The sequence below is a fragment of the Ctenocephalides felis genome, unplaced genomic scaffold (genome assembly GCF_003426905.1).
Source record: "Ctenocephalides felis isolate EL2017-DRISC unplaced genomic scaffold, ASM342690v1 CF-g0.4_SCAFFOLD_00845, whole genome shotgun sequence".
NCBI lineage: Eukaryota > Metazoa > Arthropoda > Insecta > Siphonaptera > Pulicidae > Ctenocephalides > Ctenocephalides felis.
Genome location: NW_020536999.1, coordinates 67,301,183 through 67,322,317, shown reverse-complemented (window position 1 = coordinate 67,322,317; position 21,135 = coordinate 67,301,183). Strand labels below are relative to the sequence as shown.

The 21,135-nt window shown below is 30.1% G+C and overlaps 2 non-coding genes across 2 annotated transcripts; both read left to right on the top strand.

Annotated features, from left to right (window-relative positions):
• The first annotated feature begins 3,279 nt into the window (after positions 1 to 3,279).
• Trnak-uuu lies at positions 3,280 to 3,352 on the top strand. Its single transcript has one exon. It is a non-coding gene; the product is annotated as a tRNA-Lys (tRNA).
• A 3,820-nt stretch (positions 3,353 to 7,172) lies between these two features.
• On the top strand, positions 7,173 to 7,245 carry Trnak-uuu. The gene has a single exon. It is a non-coding gene; the product is annotated as a tRNA-Lys (tRNA).
• The last annotated feature ends 13,890 nt before the right edge of the window (positions 7,246 to 21,135 follow it).

Below are 21,135 nucleotides of genomic sequence, written 5' to 3'. Positions count from 1 at the left end.
TCAGAATTGCGGACTAAAACGTGGACGAAAAATTTATAACTTTTCTGATATTTATAAAGAAACGGCTTGGCCGATCGTCGCACAACAATGACATACAATAGTCCTCATCGAGATACATCCAATGGCTTTTAAACTTTTGAAATCGGTCCAGCCGTTTTTGAGAAAACATCGATTTACGGCAAAAAATCTGTTTACAAACATACAAACACACACATACTTTTTCCTAATTCGGTCTCATTCGAGTCAGAATGGCTTGAAACGTTAAGAAAACATAAAATTAGCGAATCGGATTTTTTGATGAAAACATAAACTTCTCCTTCGGGAAGTTAATAACAAATGTTACAAAATTCAAATGTAATTTTCTATGTAAATATCTATTATTTTTATATAGTTCCATTGCCTCGAGCAAGAGGAGACACGAAGAAAAAATCTGAAGATAAATTCAAACCGGCGTGCGACTGTGCAAAATGTTCTTGTACTAATTGCGCAGGTAATAATAATAATAATAATAATATGTATGCATATAAGGGCAATGCATATAAGTCAATTTGTTAAGGTCGAGAAAAATTGCCAAGGCACCTAAGATTTCCGGAGTCTAGGGGTCAAAATAAGATACTTAATACTAAAGGAATATAAAAATGTTCTTGAAATGAAAATACTTTCTTATTTGAGTAATTTGGAAGAATGATCAAATAAGCCTTAATATTTGGCATACTGTAAAAAATAAGTTTTTTCAATGTTGTCTTTGAAAATCTTAGTGATGAACTGATGAATGTTTGATTCATGATAAGAAAGTCTTTTTTGGTATTGGATTGATGAGTTTGAGGGGATATCCGTTTTTTTAAAAAGTTTTAATACTAATGTTAGGTTCTGGCTATGAAAAGAAGAATGAAACAAATTAATTGCATGGTCTATTAGAGAAATAATTTTATTATTTTGTAATTTTTAAGGCAATATGAAGCTTAGTAAAGGTACCTTCCTGACTTTGTAGGTTTTTTGTGCCAATTTGTGAAAAATAACGCTGTCGATTTTATGAACTCGAATTATTCTTTATCTATTATAAAAGAAGAATCATCAACAAATTAAACATAAAAATATGTTCGTAAGTCTAATGTGAAAAAAATTGAAGTTTCAATGGTCTGTAATAATACTTTGTAACAATTGAAACAATTAAAATAAGAACAATTCAAAACAGTGTTGATAATGTGTTTCAATGAGGTATTAGATAAATCAGCGACCAGCTTTTTTAAATTCGATCAAGTTTTAAATCATCAATCAAATCAAATGACCGCAATATTCCGGTCTTTAATTAGTTTCACAAATAGAATAGAATTTTTTACATAGCGAGGAGAAGTAATTGTGACATTTTTTAAAATATTTGCGATGTGTTTAGAGATATTACATCATTCAGGTTTAATCTATAAAATATATAATTATCAATGAATAGATTTTATTTACCTCGTCTTTCAGCCGAGCCAAAGAAACGCAAACACAAGGCTGCAAAACGCCTTAAATGTTCTGCTTCGTCATCATCAGGCGGTGGAGCCACTTGCGCCGCTCTGAAGGGCGGAGATTGCGACTGTAGAGACTGCCAATGTTTGTCCAAATATTTGGCACTAGTTGTCGGTATGTCCATAAAAAATCTGCAGGTTTGAAATTTATTTTGATATCGTGATGTGGAAATATTCATTTAAGGAGATTATCTTAAGCAGAATAGAGAAGAATTGATAAGTTGAAATAATTTTTATTTAAATTGTAAAAAAACAATTTATTTATTTCATACTCAAGTGATAAATTTAATATTAAAATTATTACACTCTTAGTTACCGGAAATAAAATATTGCAACATTTAATATATTTAACACTAACACTGATGTAGCGCACAATACATATAATATTTTTTCTAAAATAAGTTAATCAAGTAGTCCAGATTTTTAAATTCCTGAAGGAGATGTTTGTTTCCCAACAAAATCCGAATTGATAATTGAAGGTTCTCTCGACGTTTCAAGTCATTCTGAACCGAAAGAGTCCAAATTTGAAAAATGTATATGTGTGTGTATGTATGTATAGCTGTGTATGTGTATGTGAGACGATTTTGGAGATTTTGTCGACGTTTTTTCAAACGACAAAACCGATTTCAAAAAATTAAAATCCATCCGATTTATCTCGATGAGGACCAGCATTTTTAGTTTTAGGATCGGCAGATCCGTTTCTTTATAATTAGCTCACAATCCCGAAACTGTTTTGAATAATCAAACATCGTCTGAAATATATTGGATGGTAACCATGCTGTTCAATTTTTCGTAAAGATTGCCCGGACTGCCAATGCTACTAGCTGTTGATTTTTTTTTTTCGACAATTTTGATGAAACTTTTTTTGACTATAGATATCATGGTATTATAGAACATACTTAACTATTACGGAATATGATTGGTCTTTTAATTTTAACAATTTCCAAAATATGAAAAAAGTAAAGTAGTGTTTTTGATGTGGAACAAAATATACCTTTCACCGATGTTTTATTCGAAAACGGCGGCTTGATAAGCCCGCGCTTTGCATAATTTTTTTATACAACTGGCTAAACCGTTTCTTTAGAATTATCAGAACAGTGCAAAATTTTTCGTCCACCCCAAAATTTTGCATCAAATCTGAAAATTAAATTTCATGCAACTTGCCTTGAGGCAAAAAACCACTTGCAACTAGTTTTAAATCAAATCAATAATATGTATATTTTTAACTTCCCTGAGTTATAGTAATCGCAAAAAAATCAAAAATGAACATTTTCATATATCTTTACGTTTCAAAGGATTCTGAAAATTTTGGCATACCTTAGAAAAAAAGGATGTGTATGTGTGTGCGGATACAAATTTTCGACGACGATTTCGGGAACACGATTTGGCGGAGAGAAGTGATCATTATATATATGCACATCAAATTATCACATATAGATATTTTGATGATGATAACCAAATTTGTTCACTTTTCAATGGCTTCCGTACCAATGTTTATCCGTTATACTGCGACGCGGCGCCTAGGCGCTTTGATATTTCGTTTCTACTCAGCTAACGTATCGCGATTGCTTTGAAAAAAAGTTCAAAATTTCCAAAATATTTCAAAGTATTAAAAAAATCAAATTTTTCTAAGAGGTCAGTTATGTTCGAAAATTTTGAAAATCTCAAAATCTTTTGCCTTAAGGCACGATGCCATGCACCACTAGTTTATCACCTAATTAAAAAAAGTTCATAGAATTAGTACGCTGACTAAGTTGCAAGGTTGTAAGCCCGGATAGCTCAGTCGGTAGAGCATTGGACTTTTAATCCAAGGGTCCAGGGTTCAAGTCCCTGTTCGGGCGGCATTATTTTTTATGAATACTATTTTAAAGCTTTTCCTTCATTATCATTCATTAATACTTGTAGCACCGCCAGGCAAAATCCAGAACAACCTTTGCTATAAAAAAGAAAAAATAAAGCACTGTGAATAAAATATGCTTATATTAGCCATGAGATATGCCCAACATGCCGAGTATTTTATTATAATTTTAGTGTATTGTCCATATTTTCGTTAGTTTCCTTATATAAAAGTCTCTTAGATAATTGTAACTGCAAATATTTTAAATACGTATATGAGATACGTATATGCATACACATGAATTTTGTAAAATTCGTTTCACATAAAATCGCAAAAAAAATCAAAGTAATTTTAGAACTTCTTTATAAAAAAGTATATCACATTCATGTTTCAGTACGATTTTTTGTGTGATGCTTTATTTGTATGAATGATTAAATTATCATCCGCTATTTAGGCCAGAAACATACAAAAGATAAAAGATCTCGCAGTGCTTCTAAAGAAAAGCAAAAACGCAGACATAAGCAAGAGAAGCAACAGAAGTCTGATTGTACAGTAATGGCTGCTCAGGTGGTAAAAAATTTGAGAGGAGATGGTTTGTAAGTATTTAATATAATCATAAGCAATTATTCTAAGTGAATAAGAAATACCTAATAAATAAAACAGTAGAATGGCTACAGATATAACTTATATAAAAAAAGAGTGCGGGTTTATAAATTCTCTAATATTCTTCAATCCTGAATAATTTCATTAACACTAGCAATGAATAAACTGCATAGATGTCCATCATGAAGTATATCTTTATATAAATGATACACAACTACATAAACTACTGTTGTGCTGAATAAATCTGAATATTATTCTTCATTATTTATAAAAAAATGCAACTTTGTAATACTTAATAGCCATCATAACCGAAAAACATGTCGACTTCCTCTAAACTTCCAAAAGTGTCTGAGATATAATTCTAAAAAAGATATATCTTCGGCATGTTAGAATAAAGGCGTACTGCTTTAATATTTTTTAATATCTATAAAAATGCCGAGATTTAATAATAGAGCATAAATAAATATTGTTTTTACAATTTGACTTGTCATGTAATTGTATTTGAAGAACTTCATGTAATTAAAATTAACATACAGTCATTGATTGCTTGTTTTTCTTTTAGTTGTTGCTTTCATTCTTTGAACAGTTGTAGTATCTGTCTTGCATATAAAAATAATTTCCATTTTTTTAACCTCAAAAATATATAGGAACCACGAATAATACAAATTACTTCAATAAACTTACGTTTCTTACACGGTATAAAATATTCTTCCGATCCAGACATTCTTTATTAACTCAAGATTTGTACTAATATTTAACCTTAAAATGTAATGACATGAAACCATGAAACGCCGAAAAATGAAAACGCTTTCTGTGACGTACGCACGTATAAAGTCGCGCATACAAAGAAGCCTTGCAGAACGCATACAAAGAATCGACCGTATAGAAATGATCTCATCGAGAGCAAATGACCACTCATTGGCACTCGACCTTGCCGTAACTCACTTCCGTTGCATTTGTACGGATTTACACCCATGTCGCGCCTAAAGAAATTTTACTTCAAAAATAAATAGTGTTGAAAATGATCAACATTTAAAATGGACTAAATCTAGTTAAATTGGATCATAATTTCTTTAATTATTGAACAAGCAAATCAGACGAAACGTTCAGACTGCATTGCAGAAGGCCTTAGGTGAGAAGTGTTTCTGATTGGCACAAATTGTTCAAAGAAGGTCGAAGGCACGTTGAAGTCCCAAAATCGTCGATTGACTCCTAGGGAGTCTGTTGACATTGTTGGAATTTCAAATGGGCCAGTCATTCTTCTAAATTAATAATTTAGATAAGAACTCAACCAATATCGTTCTGCAACCACTGTATTAGCCTTTTTTACCATGGTGTGATTTTTGGCTATTCACTAATAAACTCGAAAAACCATTGCGTCAATTTGATTGAAGACATGAAACCGAATCGAAGAAGGTGATAATCGTCAATCAGTAAGACAAGTATAAAATTGTTTTGAAAATTGGAAAAAGCGTTGACATACTCGTAGTCGCGGTTCATCCGAGAAGTATTATTTCAAGGGGGATAAATTAGATTTAGAAGAAATAAAGAAAAAGATAAAATAAAAATAAAATATATAAAGATTTCAAAAGTTTTAAACAAGGTCTTACTAAGTGTAGTATATGTACACATACACACACATACAAATATGTATATATATATATATATATATATATATATATATATATATATGAATATATAGAAATGTAAAGAAAAATTTCTAAACTTTCAGGAAGACACGCTCAAAGGACAAATGTACTAAGCAAATTCGTAATGACCAAGTGAAAACGGCTGGTGTATGCGCTAAATGTCTCTGTGCTTATTCCAACAAAGGTAAAATGTTGTTTTTTTATAATAGCCCGTTAAAAACTCATAAAAACACTTACGAGTACCAAAAGCGTTGTACTATAACACTATCAATATCAATAACGTACTCTTTTCATTTAAAAGTATAAAGCAGTTCACGCGAATTTGGAATTCCTAATTTACATTCATTAAGTTATGGGAGTAGTAATGATTATGACAATATATTAAATTAGAAACTCCCAACAATAAAAAAAATATAAATTTATTAACTATAAAAATATTTCGATATCAAAAATATACATGACATGTCCGATTGTTTTTTGAAATCCAAAACCAGCCTGCTTGATATCGCCACACACTCCCTGCCCAGTGTAGATCTCACAGTTTAAAAAAAAAATACAGGGAAACACGTTATAAAAATGTGGTGGGAAAGCAGATTATAGCAGACCAGTGTTGTAATACTGGTCAATTACAAATTTCCATGTTTCGTCAGCAGATCCACCGTATGTGGTGATTTGACCTGCCATCAACTCCATATTCTGCATAATGTTCTCGATCTAATGGGTATTAGTTATATCAGAATAACTTAATGTTTAGAATGCATAATTTATGGGTACAGTTTCCATTTCTGCAAGCGTTGCATTCGTATCTGATGAGTTCCGATCAGAGAAAGAAGTTGGCTCTTTATCCAAATCAGGATCATTGGTTTCTTTGACATAAGAGTCCAGAATTGTGGAATCCAATAAATTATGTCAAATTTTGTTTTGATTCGTCGTTGTCACCGATAATGGGAGGTAGCATTATAAGACGATTTGTTGAGTTAACAGAGAAAGAGAGGTTGAATTGCATTCCAATGAAAAGTTCAGGCTCCAAATTATTTTTTCTGTCAGCAATAAACACTGAGGTCTGGGTATACCAAATGAGTAACCTCGGAAGTCTGATCCAGATAGTAAGTGCGTTAACTATGATGGATTGGACTGGACATACCTTATAGGTCGTCACTGAAGACCAGTGATTATGGTGCTGCGTCAAAACCAATTTTTCTTAAATCTTCGAAAAATAAAACTCCTTTATCTTCATCTCCATCGTCGGGGTCACCAATGTGGGAGTAGTAATGATTATGACAATATATTAAATTAGAAACTCCCAACAATAAAAAAAATATAAATTTATTAACTATAAAAATATTTCGATATCAAAAATATACATGACATGTCCGATTGTTTTTTGAAATCCAAAACCAGCCTGCTTGATATCGCCACAAAGTATTCAAAAACTAAGTAAAGAAATCCATACTAATGTATTTTACTATCGTAGAATTATTAAAAAAACATTAGCTTCGATGTCAATAAAAGTTCCAAGAATTAGCAAATAAGTTAGCCTAATTCTAAGTAAATCCTAAATTCTCAAAAGTAGCCCGGATAGCTCAGTCGGTAGAGCATTGGACTTTTAATCCAAGGGTCCAGGGTTCAAGTCCCTGTTCGGGCGGCATTGTTTTTTTATAAATATCATTTTAAAGCATTTTCTTCATTATCATTCATTGATATTTGGAGCACCGCCAGACAAAATCCAAAACAATCTTTGGTATTAATGGCCAACGGCTAACTCTTTGCAGCAAACATTTAATAGAAAACTTCATATAAAATGTCTCGTTCTAAAATCCTTAACAAATATTTTTTTTAACTAAGTTGCATTTAAATATCCTAGTTTTCACTAACTATTCAACTATCGATTACTTTCTTTTGTTGATACTAAGTTCATTTTAATAAATATAAATATATTATTATACTAAAACATATTTATGAAATATAATTTTGTGATCAAAAGTCATATATTTAAAAATTCAAATCCTTGTTAAAACCTTGTTGTGTTTAACTTCCCGTAGAGTAGTTATAGTAGCAGGCCAAAAATCAAAAATGAAAATTTTTGCATATCTTCACGTTTTGAAGGTGTCTGTACATTTTGGCATTCCTCAGAAGTAATGGATGTGTGTGTATGTGTTTTGTGTGTCCGCATTTTTTCGTTCACGTTTTCGGGCGCACGGATCAACCGATTTGAATGATTCAAAAAACATTCGATTCCTATTGATAGGGAGTTGTGCTGCCTAGTGTTTGGCAAAGACACGTACAGCCGTTACTGAGATACGAAAAGAGTGCAGAAAATAGAAATCGAGGTTTTGATCCCAAAAACATTCAATTTGTAATAATTTGGAGAAGTTGTGTATAGTTTTTGGCAAAGGCGGGACCAGCCGTTTTGGAGTTACCGAGCTAATTGTGCAAAAAATGGCAGTTTTTGAGAAAACTAAGCATCCGATTTGAATAATTCAAAAAACTTTCTGCTCGTTTTGAAAAAAAAAATTATTTCAAAATTTTAAAATTTTTGTATATCGAAAATAATTCAGATTTTAATTTTAATTCTGGCTAAAGTTCTAAAGCTCACTTATATACTTTAAATAAATAATTTTAACTTTGTAATTTAGCTTATATAATTCTTATAAATATTAGGCAATGTTATAGTATTTATAATAATTTATTTCAAAACATTTAATGTTCCTCGAATATTTCGTTACGGTACGGGAAGTTCTAGTAATTTGCCATAAGGCACGTCGCCATACACAACCTGTTCAAAATACAATTGTCAATAATGACATATCATCGCAAAATTTAATTAGACAAACTATTTTACTTTAACTACGTAGATAAAAAGTAAATAAAACCATAAAATTTCATAATCAACAATACTTGTTCACAAATACTATCAAACTTCCTCATTGTAAAAAAAACTTGATGGTGTTAAATATATTAACTTATATTTTAACTATTTTCATTTATTATTTTTATCTTTATTTATAACTTTACAATTTACAGGTTCGTTCGGGCAGATGAGTAATTTCTCAGGTGAGTTACAGTACTTTACTCAATATTAAGAGTCTTACTCTTTGATGAGTTTTTCTTCTGTCTTACTACTAACTTATCGTAAAATAGTCGGATGGTAAAAATGTATAAAAGCATCCTAAAAAAAAAAAGAAACAGAATCTGAACGTACCCAAAGTTGGACAAAGACAAAATGTAATTTTTTTTTCTGGCTTTAGTTTTCAATAGTTTGCTGTAGACTACTTGTATAATAATAAAGAAAATTTATACAAGAATATGAAAATGCAAAATTATAATTGTACAATATCAATTTTCAGGATCTAAAACTTGTGCATGTGATGCAGCAGACGAAATGGTTCCTTTCAACGACACATCCAAGAAGGATAACTGCATTTGCAATGTTTGCTTAACTCCTTTTACATCGAAAAAAAGTAAATATTTTTTACTAATTTTATTTAATACATTATGTAATTGTTTTATAACATGTATTTTTAATTAAAAGTTATTTAAGCAGGTTTTTATATAACTTTTATAAAATATTATACGTGGGTGGGTAAAAAGGTTCTTGACAAGAGCCTGAAATAATATCTATTATTATTGATTACGGCTTGCTTATGAATAAATAAATAAATAAATAAAAGGACCAACTGAACCTCTATCCTAGCAAAGGTGTAAAAAATAAAATATGGCAAATAAAAAAGTTTTAATATAAAAAAGCAATTTTTATGAGAAATAAGATTTAGGTTGTTTACAGTATTGTCTCTGTTAAAAAATGCACACAGGAAATTTATTAAAGTATTATTCATTAAATATAATTTTTTAACTTCCCGTAGGGCAAGTTATAGTTATCGCAAAAAAATCGAAAATGAAAATTTTTATATATCTTTACGTTTCAGAGGTTTCTGAATATTTTGGCATACCTTAGAAAAAATGGATGTATGTGTGTGTGTGTGTGTATGTGTGTGTATGTGTGTGTGTATGTGTGTGTGTATGTATGTACGTGTGTGTATGTATGTGCGGATACAAATTTTCGTCGACGATTTCGGGAACACAACTAGTTCTAATTTTTTTTCAGCACAGATAAAGTCAATACTATCACCCGTTTCGGTATAACGTCAATGTCTGGGGCGCCCTGTATATATATATATATATATATATATATCGGATCAACCGATTTGAATAATTCAAAAAACATTTTATTCGTATTGATAAGGAGACGTGCTGATTAGTTTTTGGCAAAGGCAGGTCTAGCCGTTCCGAAGATACGGGGCAAAAAGTGCCGAAAACGGTAACTCAGTTTTTAAGAGAGCGTCCGATTTAAATAATTCAAAAAACATTTCACTTGTATTGACAAGATGAACAATCGATAAAATTTTCATAAAGGTAGGTCTAGCGGTTTCGGAGATATAGAGGAAAAAGTAAAAAAATTAGCCATTTGGCGGTCAAAAATGATCATTAGACATATGCACATCAAATTATAAGATATTTTATAGAGATTTTAACAATAAGTATACATTTTGTTAACATTCCTATGGGTTCCGTACCAATGCTTATGCGTTAGACAGCGACGCGGCGCTTACGCGCTTTATATTTTGTCCCTATGCAGTTAAATCAGTACGATTGCTCTGAAAAAAAGTTCAGATCTTCCACAATATGTCAAAATAAAAAAATTAAAAGAAATTTTTTTTTTTTAAATTTTTTTTTCAAAAAAAGTAATTTTTTGTCCATACATATAGTCTCTCAAAATTCTTATTTTTTCAAAGTACATTTTTTTCAAAAATGTTAATCGTTTTTAAAAAATTAATAATTTTTGGTACGGGAAGTTCCAGCAATTTGCCTTAAGGTACGATGCCTTAATTGCCTTAAGACAGAATTCCACTTACAGCTAGTTTACAAGATTTTTTACCATTTCCAGGTGAACAAGAAAATCATGGTTTTACTTGCGATTGCGACAAATGCATTTGCGAAGAATGTTTGGACAACAGACGCAAATTGGCGAAGGAACCAAGTAAACCAGAATGTGCATGCAACCAATGTTTGTGTGCGTGCTATTGCGATAAAGGTATCATCATTGATTTGGCAAAAAAGTAACTATAAGTGTAATAAGACACATTGGAAAGTTGATAATGAAATTTCTTTATTAACTTCCCGAAGGAGAAGTTTATGTTTTCATAAAAAAAAACGATTTGCTAATTTTATGTTTTCTTGACATTTCAAGCCATTCTGAATCGAATGAGACCAAATTTGGAAAAAGTATGTGTGTGTGCGTGTGCATCAACAGATTTTTTGCCGTAAATCGCCGTTTTCTCAAAAACGGCTGGACCGTTTTCAAAAATTTATAAGCCATTCGATGTATCTCGATGAGGACTATTGTTTGTCAGTTTTGTGCGACGATCGACCAAGCCGTTTCTTCGTAAATAGCAGAAAAGTGAAAAGTTTTTCGTCCACGTTTTAGCCCGCAATTCTGAATCTATTTTTAAAATTCAAAAATCGTTCGAAAGATATTGGTTGGGAATTGACCTGATTAGTTTTTGGTAGAGATCGGCCGGGCCGTTTTCTTGTAATAAGATGTTAAAAATTTTTTTTTCGTCGATTTTTATTATTATTTTTTTGACGGTAGATACCATAGTCTTCTAGATCATACTAAAATATTACGGCCCTACGACAACTTGTTTAGCTTTAAAAATTCGTCAAAGTTTGCAAAAATTAGTATGGTCTTTTTGGCATTTGTCAAAATTAGAACTTTCATCGACATTTGCTCAAAAACGCCTGAACCGATTTCAGAAATTTAAAAACAATTTGATGTATCTCGATGAGGATTATTGTTTCTCAGTTTTCTGCGACGATCGGCCCAGCCGTTTCTATGTAATTTGGAAAAAAGTGTTAAACCTTTCGTCCACATTTAAGCTCATATTATCGAACCGATTTTAAAAAATCAAAAACTGTTCGAAAGATATTAGTTGGGAATGATACTGATTAGTTTTAGGTGAAAATCTACCGAGCCGTTTTCTTGTAATTAACTGTTGAAAAAAAATTTAAGCCGATTTTCATGGAACTTTTTTGGGCGATATATATCATGGTCTTATAGAACTAACTTACTGAAATATTACGGCCTTACGACAAGTAGTTTAACTTTAAAAATTCATCAAAGTTTGAGAAAATGCGTAGTTCTTTTGACATTTGTTAAAATTAAAATTAGATGATTTACCTGGTATAACGATAAACAAATAATTTGGTCTTAATAAACATACTAAACAATTAAAATCCTACAAAAAATTGGCTCAATTATTAAAATTATTGATTTTTGAAAATTTGCTTTTAAAAAATACTCCGACCGGGTTGACGTGTTCGATTTTCAATAATGTGTAATAAATCTCATAAATAAATTTATCTATCATGAATTAAGTCGATTATTTACTCAAATCGGGAAGTTCATGTAACTTGCCTCAAGGCAAAATACCAAGACCAACTAGTTTTATAATTGTCAGTGAAATTTATATATTATACAGTATTTGAAACCTGCAACTTAAAATTTCACATTGACGTGGGTAAAATGATCCACCACCAATATCACAAAAACAAAGAATTTTTTGGCATCAATACTTGAAAGTAGAGGGAAAAACATTTGTAATCAGCCATCACCTTATCAATATCAAGCAACATCTATTGAATAGTTCTAATCCTTCCCACTGGAATGCCGCTGCCCCGCCGACAAAATCCATATAAATCTCGCAATTCACGACTGGAAAGGGTTAAAATCTATAACACAAGAATTTTCTTTCGTTGTTAATTTTTTTAGTTGTGAGCACTGTTATTTAGTATGTTATTTAATATGTTTCATAAAATTATTTTGTTTGGTCAATTTTTATTTTTTTATTTTTTATAATGCGTATATAAAAAACACGATTGTAAGATTGTAAGATTGGATTGAAGTCAAGTAGGAGAGATAGGCCGCCCCAAAGCCTTTTCTTTATTTTCTTGGTCGAAACCCCTATTTTATATATTTTGTATTATATAACTTTTAGTTAAAAAAAATAAACAGTTAAACAGGTAGATAGATATACAGGTAGATAGATATACAGGTAGACAGTTAAATTTGTAGATAGGTAAACTGGTGAACAGGTAAATTGGAGGATATGTAAAATGGTAATTAGGACAACTGTTAGATAGGCTAATATGTAGACAAATAAACAAGTTGACAGGTTAATTGGTAAAACGGGATGACAGGTAAAATGGTAAACAAGTAAAATGGTGGATTGATAAACAGGTTGATAGGTAAATTGGTAGAAAGGTAAATTGACAGACAGGTAAATTGTTGAACAGGTAAATTGTTGAATAGGTAAATTGGTAAACTGATCAACTGGTGGACTTATAAACTGGTGGACAGGTAAACTGGTAGACAGGTTAACAGGTTAACAGGTAAATTGGTGGACTAATAAATTAGTAGACTGGAAAATTGGTTGACCGACAAACAGGTTGATAGATACAGAGGTAGACAAGAAAACTGTTAGGCAAGTGGTAACAATTATGCATTTTTGTTCAAAATTTTAATTGAAAGTAAAACACGTTGAAGCGTGAACGGGTACAGCTATTAGCATTTATTTAGTATTATAATGAATTCAAAATATATGCGTCACAACAAGAAACAAACGAATAACGCTTAACTTTACCTTGACAACGAACTGATTGTTATTATTGTAAATTGTTTTCATAAAATTAATATTTAAAGTAAATAAAAAATTAATTACAGCTGATACTAAGTATGCCAAGGATAATTAAAAACATTGCAATTCAAAATAAAAATGCTAAAAACCGAGGTAACAGATAAATTTTGTCAAGCGTAACTTTTCGTATTAATATAGCTTCAAAACACGACAATTAGAAGACATTACTATTAAAAAAAGTAGTAAAATAACTAAAACCAAATTAACTTATGGCCGATTATTTAATTTTTATTATAACGTACATTTATATTCGACGAATTCGAAGCATAGGAGGAAAAACTTATCCGAAAATAACCTAATTAGTATTTTATCTAATATTTATCAAAATTCTATTTATTTTATATTTTATACTATTCATTCAATGGTTTCATTAGGAGATGGAAAAGCAGAGCCTGAAAAACCGAGCGAAGAGCCAAAAAAGGAAACTAAAACCGAGCCTAAGAAGACATTACCGGATTCTTCAGGTTGTGGATGCGGCAATCTGGAGTTGAAAGGATCAGAGTTTGATGGTAATAGATAATAATTTGTAGCTTTCATTGTTTGTGATGTAGACACTGAATATGGAAAAGCTAAGAAATTTTTTACCATCATTAAACTCCTTCATTTCCATCCATTTTTTTCGATCGTCCGCAAAAATATTAATAATAATATAAAATAAATGGTGATGCCTCAAGACATATTTTTGGAACTTCCCGTACCATTAAATGTTCAAAAAATAAAAATAAATAATAATCATTAAAAATAATAAATGCGTATTTTATAGACGAAATATAAGATCTGTATATATATATATATTAGCTGGCCCGGCAAACGTTGTTTTGCTAAGTAAGGTATTTTCTAAACAATTCCTAGAGTATTAAAAAAAGTAATATTTTAATGTAATTGTGTATGAATGTGTTGTTTGAATGCTATATACAATAAGGTATTATAAAACAGTAAACCCCATTAGTTTGTCTATATTTTGACAATACAATCAAACTGGAAGTTTCATACACTTTCTATAAAAAAACATGGCATAATCCAATTCAAGTTTTTTTTGGTCTTTCGACTTATATAGTCATTACAAATTCCATTTAATCGAATATTGATTGCGTTTTTCAGATTTTTTTTCGATTCTGGAGTTTGTGTATAATTGTAAATAATACTACTGAGCTTATGCGAGGAGAGATAGAAAATAAATTAGATATCTCTTCTTTGACCTGATTTTTGAAAAGTTTCAAGTAACATACAATGAAATAAAGCAAATTTAATAAAAAGTATATATGTAGAGCAGGATAAGGCACAAAGATCCAATTTTTTTTCCGTGGTGATTAAAAAATTTATATTATTCCCTTAATAATTTCCCAAAAGTGGTGATTAAAAAATGCATATTAATATATTTGTATCAAAACAGAAACACCGTATGACAGTTGACAATTGAAAGTAAATGTCATGGATAAAATCATTGATAGAATCATAGATTCAATAAACTTACATGAATAGTTTATAAATAATTAATTTTGAATTAGAATGAAAAACGGGATAAAAAGTATATGTTTCTCCTGGCTCTAAACTACCTCCCTGCCAATTTTTATCTGAATCGGTTCAGCCGTTCGTGAGTTATAAGTGTTCTAACTTAAGCGATCCTCTTTATATTTATATATATATATATATATATATATATATAATATATAATTTCTGAAAATATCTGTTCTATTATAGGTCTCAGCCCATGCAATTGTGGTGCTAAGACTCCTATGTCAAGTAGCAGAGAAGCAGGAGGTGCAGAGGTTGTACAAATATTTTATTGTTATGATATTACACAAAACGAAAAAAACTTATTTTATCATCAGAAAAAGTATACGTCCAAACTTAGCTTGAAATCTTAATTTAGTTTAATTATCAAAACAGTCACGCTAAATATGTAGTCAATATTATTGAAGAAATTTTGTTTGAGCAAAACCTCAATCAGATCAGAAACTAATCTAAGTCATATTTTTCTTTTGTGCACTTTCATGTGCATTTTATCATTGCTATCATCTTACAACAATGCTCTGAATATTTGGAAATCTAAATGAACATTCCGGTCTGTAAAAAATCCACAAATTATTAATTTATAATAATATAATAATATAATATTATATTATATTTATATATAACGATTACAATATGATAATTTGACTACCCTTATAAACGGTGTTTAATCAAATTTCAAATATCAATTTACCAATTTACAAATAATATGTCTTGTTTAAATTTTTACTGTTCGCGAACGGGTTAATTCGGTTTTTGGAGAAGATCAATTAAGACGTAATTCTTTTGTCACATTTCTCACAGAAATCCTAATAAAAGGGGGCGTCCATTAATCATGTTAGATTTTTAGAGGGAGGAAGGATTTGACAATAATTCAGAAAATATCAAGTGGGGTAGGGAGAAGTGCAGTAAAATAGTATGTGTATTTATTTTTTACCTAAATTAAAAAAAAATCATTTTTACAAGTTTTTCTCGTAACTAAAAATACACGTGATGTTTGGTGGGGAGGGGGAAAATTTTGAACATCACCACATACCACCAAAGGGGAGGGGGTCTAAAAATCCTTAAAAAATCGATCACGTGATTAATGAACGTACCCTAAGCCGTGTAGTTTCAATTGTTGTTGACCAATTTTATAATATTCAGTCAACAAGATGATCATTAAATTATATTGAGATAAAACGTCAATTATACCTAGGTACATTTTCAACCGATAATTAAAGTGAAAAGGATTCCATTGTTACTTTGTAATATGATTACAAAATATTTGTTTTTTTCGTTTAGATTGGGGATGACAGCGGATCCTGCGTATGTAGACCAACCGATTGTCAAGATAAACCGCCTGCTGATGAAGTAGACTGCTCCACAGGAAAAGATACTGGAAAATGTGACTGCGAGTCGAAGAATGTACCAGTAGTCAAAGAAGATGAAGATTTGAATGAAAATGAAGACGAGATAAGATGTCAAGGTACGTAATGATTTTTCATAATAAGATTAGCTGTACGTGTATTTATTTTCATCTTCCTATATGAGCTCCATTGATTTTTTTTTTTAAATACATTATTTGGTGCACGCTTTTCATGGGTCAAACCAACAACGCTTTTCACTTTTTTCATGTTTTCAAAAAGATTTGACTTTCTTATGATTATAGCTAACGGGTTAACGTTTGAAGAATAAAAAATACAATCTCTAAATATTTACTTTAGAAAAAACCGCTATCAACGTTACTAACTAAATTAAATAACTTATAAAGATTTATTGATAAATTTCAATGTGAATCTGAATAATGGACACCTACGTACTTAATTTATAATTATTTCAAAAACGTTATAAAAATTTAGTAAAATTTTAGCAAAACATTTAATTAAAATAAGAATATATTTCTAAGATAAATTATATAAGAAAATATATAAGATCATTAAACTATTTTGAATTAAGATAAATTAAAATGCAAAAACCAAAAAAATAATATTAACTAACTAAATAAATAAACTTAATTTCACGCGAACGGAATCGCGGGTACTAGATAAGACAAGATAGAATAACCTAAAATATATATTTTTCAAAATAAATGTAACCTAAGTAATGCCCTATTGCATCAACTTCCTGTCAAAAAGGTCCAGTCAAAATCGGTTCAGTCTTTTCGGAAATTAGCCCAAACAGACAGACAGACAACAATTTAAAATGTTAGTTTGACATATATACGCCATTTATATTCATGAGCATGTATCAAAAAAACGACTATTACAATACAATATTTACTTATTATTAAAATCTCTATAGAATATCTGACAATTATTACAGATACTTCAATTTTATTTATATAAATAGATGGCATATTTATATACCAGGCATTAGTTCATGATATAATGGATAAGCGCCCTATTTTTATTCCTTCAAATCAAAATTCTTCGCGCTCTTGTAATATTCACATGAGAACATGAATCAAAAATGTAAATTTCCAATTTAAAAACTTATTATGCTATTTCCTTCCAGATAAAAGCAATAAAAAAGATGGTAAAGGCAAAAGGGATTGCAGCGAACTGTTGAAAGCCTGCGAAGAAAGATTAGACAAGATCAATCGCGTAAAGGAAAAATGTAAGTCGAAATTACATAACTAGAAAAAAATGATTGAACGAATTTGTAGCAATATTGCGTAAAATTTCTAGGAAATAGCTCTTAGTTCTACAAATTATAATTTCAAATCCCCATAAAACAGATTTATTTGTTCTTTAACCATTCTTTCCAAAACATCCAAATATATCAGTATCATAAGAGCCCATTATACAGCAGTTTCTTCAAGATAAATTTTAACTTTAGTGCAGAGCGGGGCACAAAGGTCTAATTTGTCTTTCAGGAATTATTCTGTAAAAACCAAACCAGCATTATCAAAACAAATACACACATATCCAACAAATAACAAAGTTTAGTAAAATTTAAAAAGGTACAGCCAAGATGCAAATATATTACCACTAGTCTTACTTTTAATTTTAAAAAGATTTTACTAAATAATAGCTATACACTACTTAAACAACGCGTTAATCAATTTATTTTCAAAGTTACCAGTTTTCTTGTTGTTTGTTGTTTTTGTCTTCTGGGTTACATGTCTATAAGACTATCTGTCTACCTCTCTACCTGTCTAATTTACTAATTCACCAATTTAGCTGTTCACCAAAATAGCTGTTCACCAATTTACCTACCTATCAACCATCATTCCACCATTTTACCTGTCTACAATTTACCTTACAAGCCGTTTTACATATCTACCGATTTATCTGTCTATATATTATCTATTTACCAATTGTCCTGCCTGCCATTTTACATATCCTGCAATTTATCTGTCCATCAGTTTACCTATCTACCAATTTACCTGTCTTTTCGTTCATCTTTTTAACTATCTATTTAATTATTACTTTTTCAATTGTTTACCTGTCTGCCGGTATACTTGTCTATCAGTCTGCCAGTCTACCAATTACAAATTAATAAAATAGTTATAATTACGATACTAATTATTACAAATAAGGTATTTTTGATAGGCGGTTCAAAACTTAGGGTTATATGTGGCTTATATATACATATTGTAAAAGTTAAAAAATAAAAATTGACTGAAAAAAATATTTAGAAAGTCTTCGGGGAGGCCAACCTCTACCAATTGGCTTAGAATTAGAATTGGAAGAACTATTAATTTATTCAATCTCTTGTAAAATGGGTTTTTTTTAACTTATTTACTTTTCATTTACTATTTTCTTATTGTTTACATATATATATATATATATGTACTTATAATATACATTTATTCAGGTATCATGAAATCAACAAAGAAACTAGTTATTAGTGGCATTTTGCTTTAATGCAAGTTACTTCAATTTCCCGACATGTGCAAATAATAAATAATCGACTAAACCAATGATAAATCAATGATTCATAAGAACTTTTTAAATATGCTAAATTGATGTAGGTTAAAGAAATGTGGGAAACCATTGCAGATTAATAATATATTTCGCTAAGCATTTGAATTTTGAATATCAGATCAGAATTTTTGGGTAAAACATGCTTGAAAAATTTTGCACTTTGCTACTAATTTTAAAGAAACGACTCAGCCGATCATCGCGCAGATCTTTGAAATCATTTCCACCGTTTTTGAGAAAACGTCGACGAGAATCAAAAATCGGCTCACATACACAAACGCGGCCATACACACACACATACTTTTCGAAAATCAAGAAAACATAAAATTAGCAGGATTTTGTCGCCAAATTCAACATTAAACATCTTCCGCTTCGGGAAGTTGCCGAAAATTTCTTCGGCAAGTTTCCTTAAATATAATGTAAATATATAAATAAAATGTATTGGAATGATGATTCGACAGATCCCAAAATATTATCAATTGTCTTTGATATTCTGTCACTTTCAAAAAAAAGTTTCAATCCCTTATCCACATAGGCTTTTGCTAAAACAAAAAAAATGACAAGGATATTCTCGTTTATATTTTGTATTGAAGGCAAGTAGAAATTGTTTGAAATGAGATTATAAATAGGAATATGAATTGAAAAATTAATAAAAAAGATAGTAAATGCAACAAAATGTTAAACAAAAAAGTATAATGTATAAAAAATAAATAAAAACAGAAAATTTTGATAAAACTTGAAGCGCTCCACTGATGTGTAATCCGTTTGAAGTTTGTGTACTCATAAGAAGGTAATAACTAGTGCTAGAACTTTCCGTGCCAAAATTTTAAAAAAATTTGAAGCTTTAAATTTTTTTGAAAATTTTGAAGAAAATCGAATATTTTGAATATTTACAAATTTTGAGTTGAAATTATTAGAGATATTTTGTAATTTCTTGAAATTTTCGGTTGATCCATACTGTCAAAAATGTCGAAAATATTTGTCGAACTATATAAGTGAACTTCAAACATTTACGTCGTAAATTTCAAATTATTTTACTTTAATTTTTTCCGAAAATTGTGAATTTTTTTCAAAGCGGTCGCGCTTTGCGGCTGCTGTTTTAGATGCCAAATAACGAAGCGGGTAAGCGCCGCATATTTCTAACGGTTAAACATCATAAATCTTGAAAAGAAACCCATAGAAATGCAAACAAGATTTGTACTTATTATTAAAAACTTTATAAAATATCTGATAATTTGATGCGATAATGATACTTTTTAACCGCCAAAGTTTTATTTCTTATCAAAAACTATTATTACTTTCTTACAGTTACATGTATGATACTTTGAATTGAATCCGGTTTTTAGTTTAATACGTAAGTAATATATGCTTATGTTAACAAAGAAGTAAAATGTAGTATTCAAATTCTTGAATTTTATAAATTAAACCCATTTTTCATCGCAACTTACTTTGTGATTGGAAAATATAGTAGTCATAGGCTCGTTTCGGACAAGACAAAACTGTGCGCACTATTCGGTGTCAGCGACACAATTAACTGGTTTACATACTAAATTTTTATCTATTATACTAACCTAATTAATTTCTTTCACCAGCTGCTAGTAGCTGTGAATCTTCGCCCCAGGTTGTAACCAGACCAATGTGAAACCAAATAAAACCAGGCAGAAAAAAGAAAAGACCGGAAAAGATTCTGAGCCTCCAATTTGCACAATTGAAGTGGAGATGTGCTCGTCATCGGACTCGCCTGCACACTAAGTAAGAAAAGAAATGCACAAATTTAGTTACATGATAAAAAAAATTAATAATCTAACATGCATTAACCTAAGACTTTTATATTAGTTTATACAATCACCTTTCAGTAAATTATAAGTACAACAATAATATGTAGTGTTTTCAAATTTTACCAACAAAATTAGAAAATAAGGCATGTGTAGCTTAAAGTGTAACAAAAAAAAAATAGTTTCGTTTTTTTCATATTTCCAAAGCTTAACACTATTCAAGGATATATGTATTATTTGACCAAGATAGTACTCTTCTGTTTCCTTCCTTTTGCAAAATTTTAAACGCGTTTTTCTCAAAACTATCATTTTCTATGCCGATGTTCACGATTTCTTGAGTTATGCTGGGCCGATTTATTTAAAATTTTCAGAGAATCTTTTTTATAGACTCTCTTGGCATATACTAGTCTCAGCCTTAAATTTGAAATTTGCTATTTTTAAACAATTTGAGGAACTCAAAAAGTGGTAAGAAAATGGTCTTTTTTTCAAACAGTTGCTATTTTGTCAATTTTTTTAACGTAATCCTAATGTACTACTGCTGCATTATTCTGGATTTTTTTTTCATTTCGGATTACTAAGAGGGTTG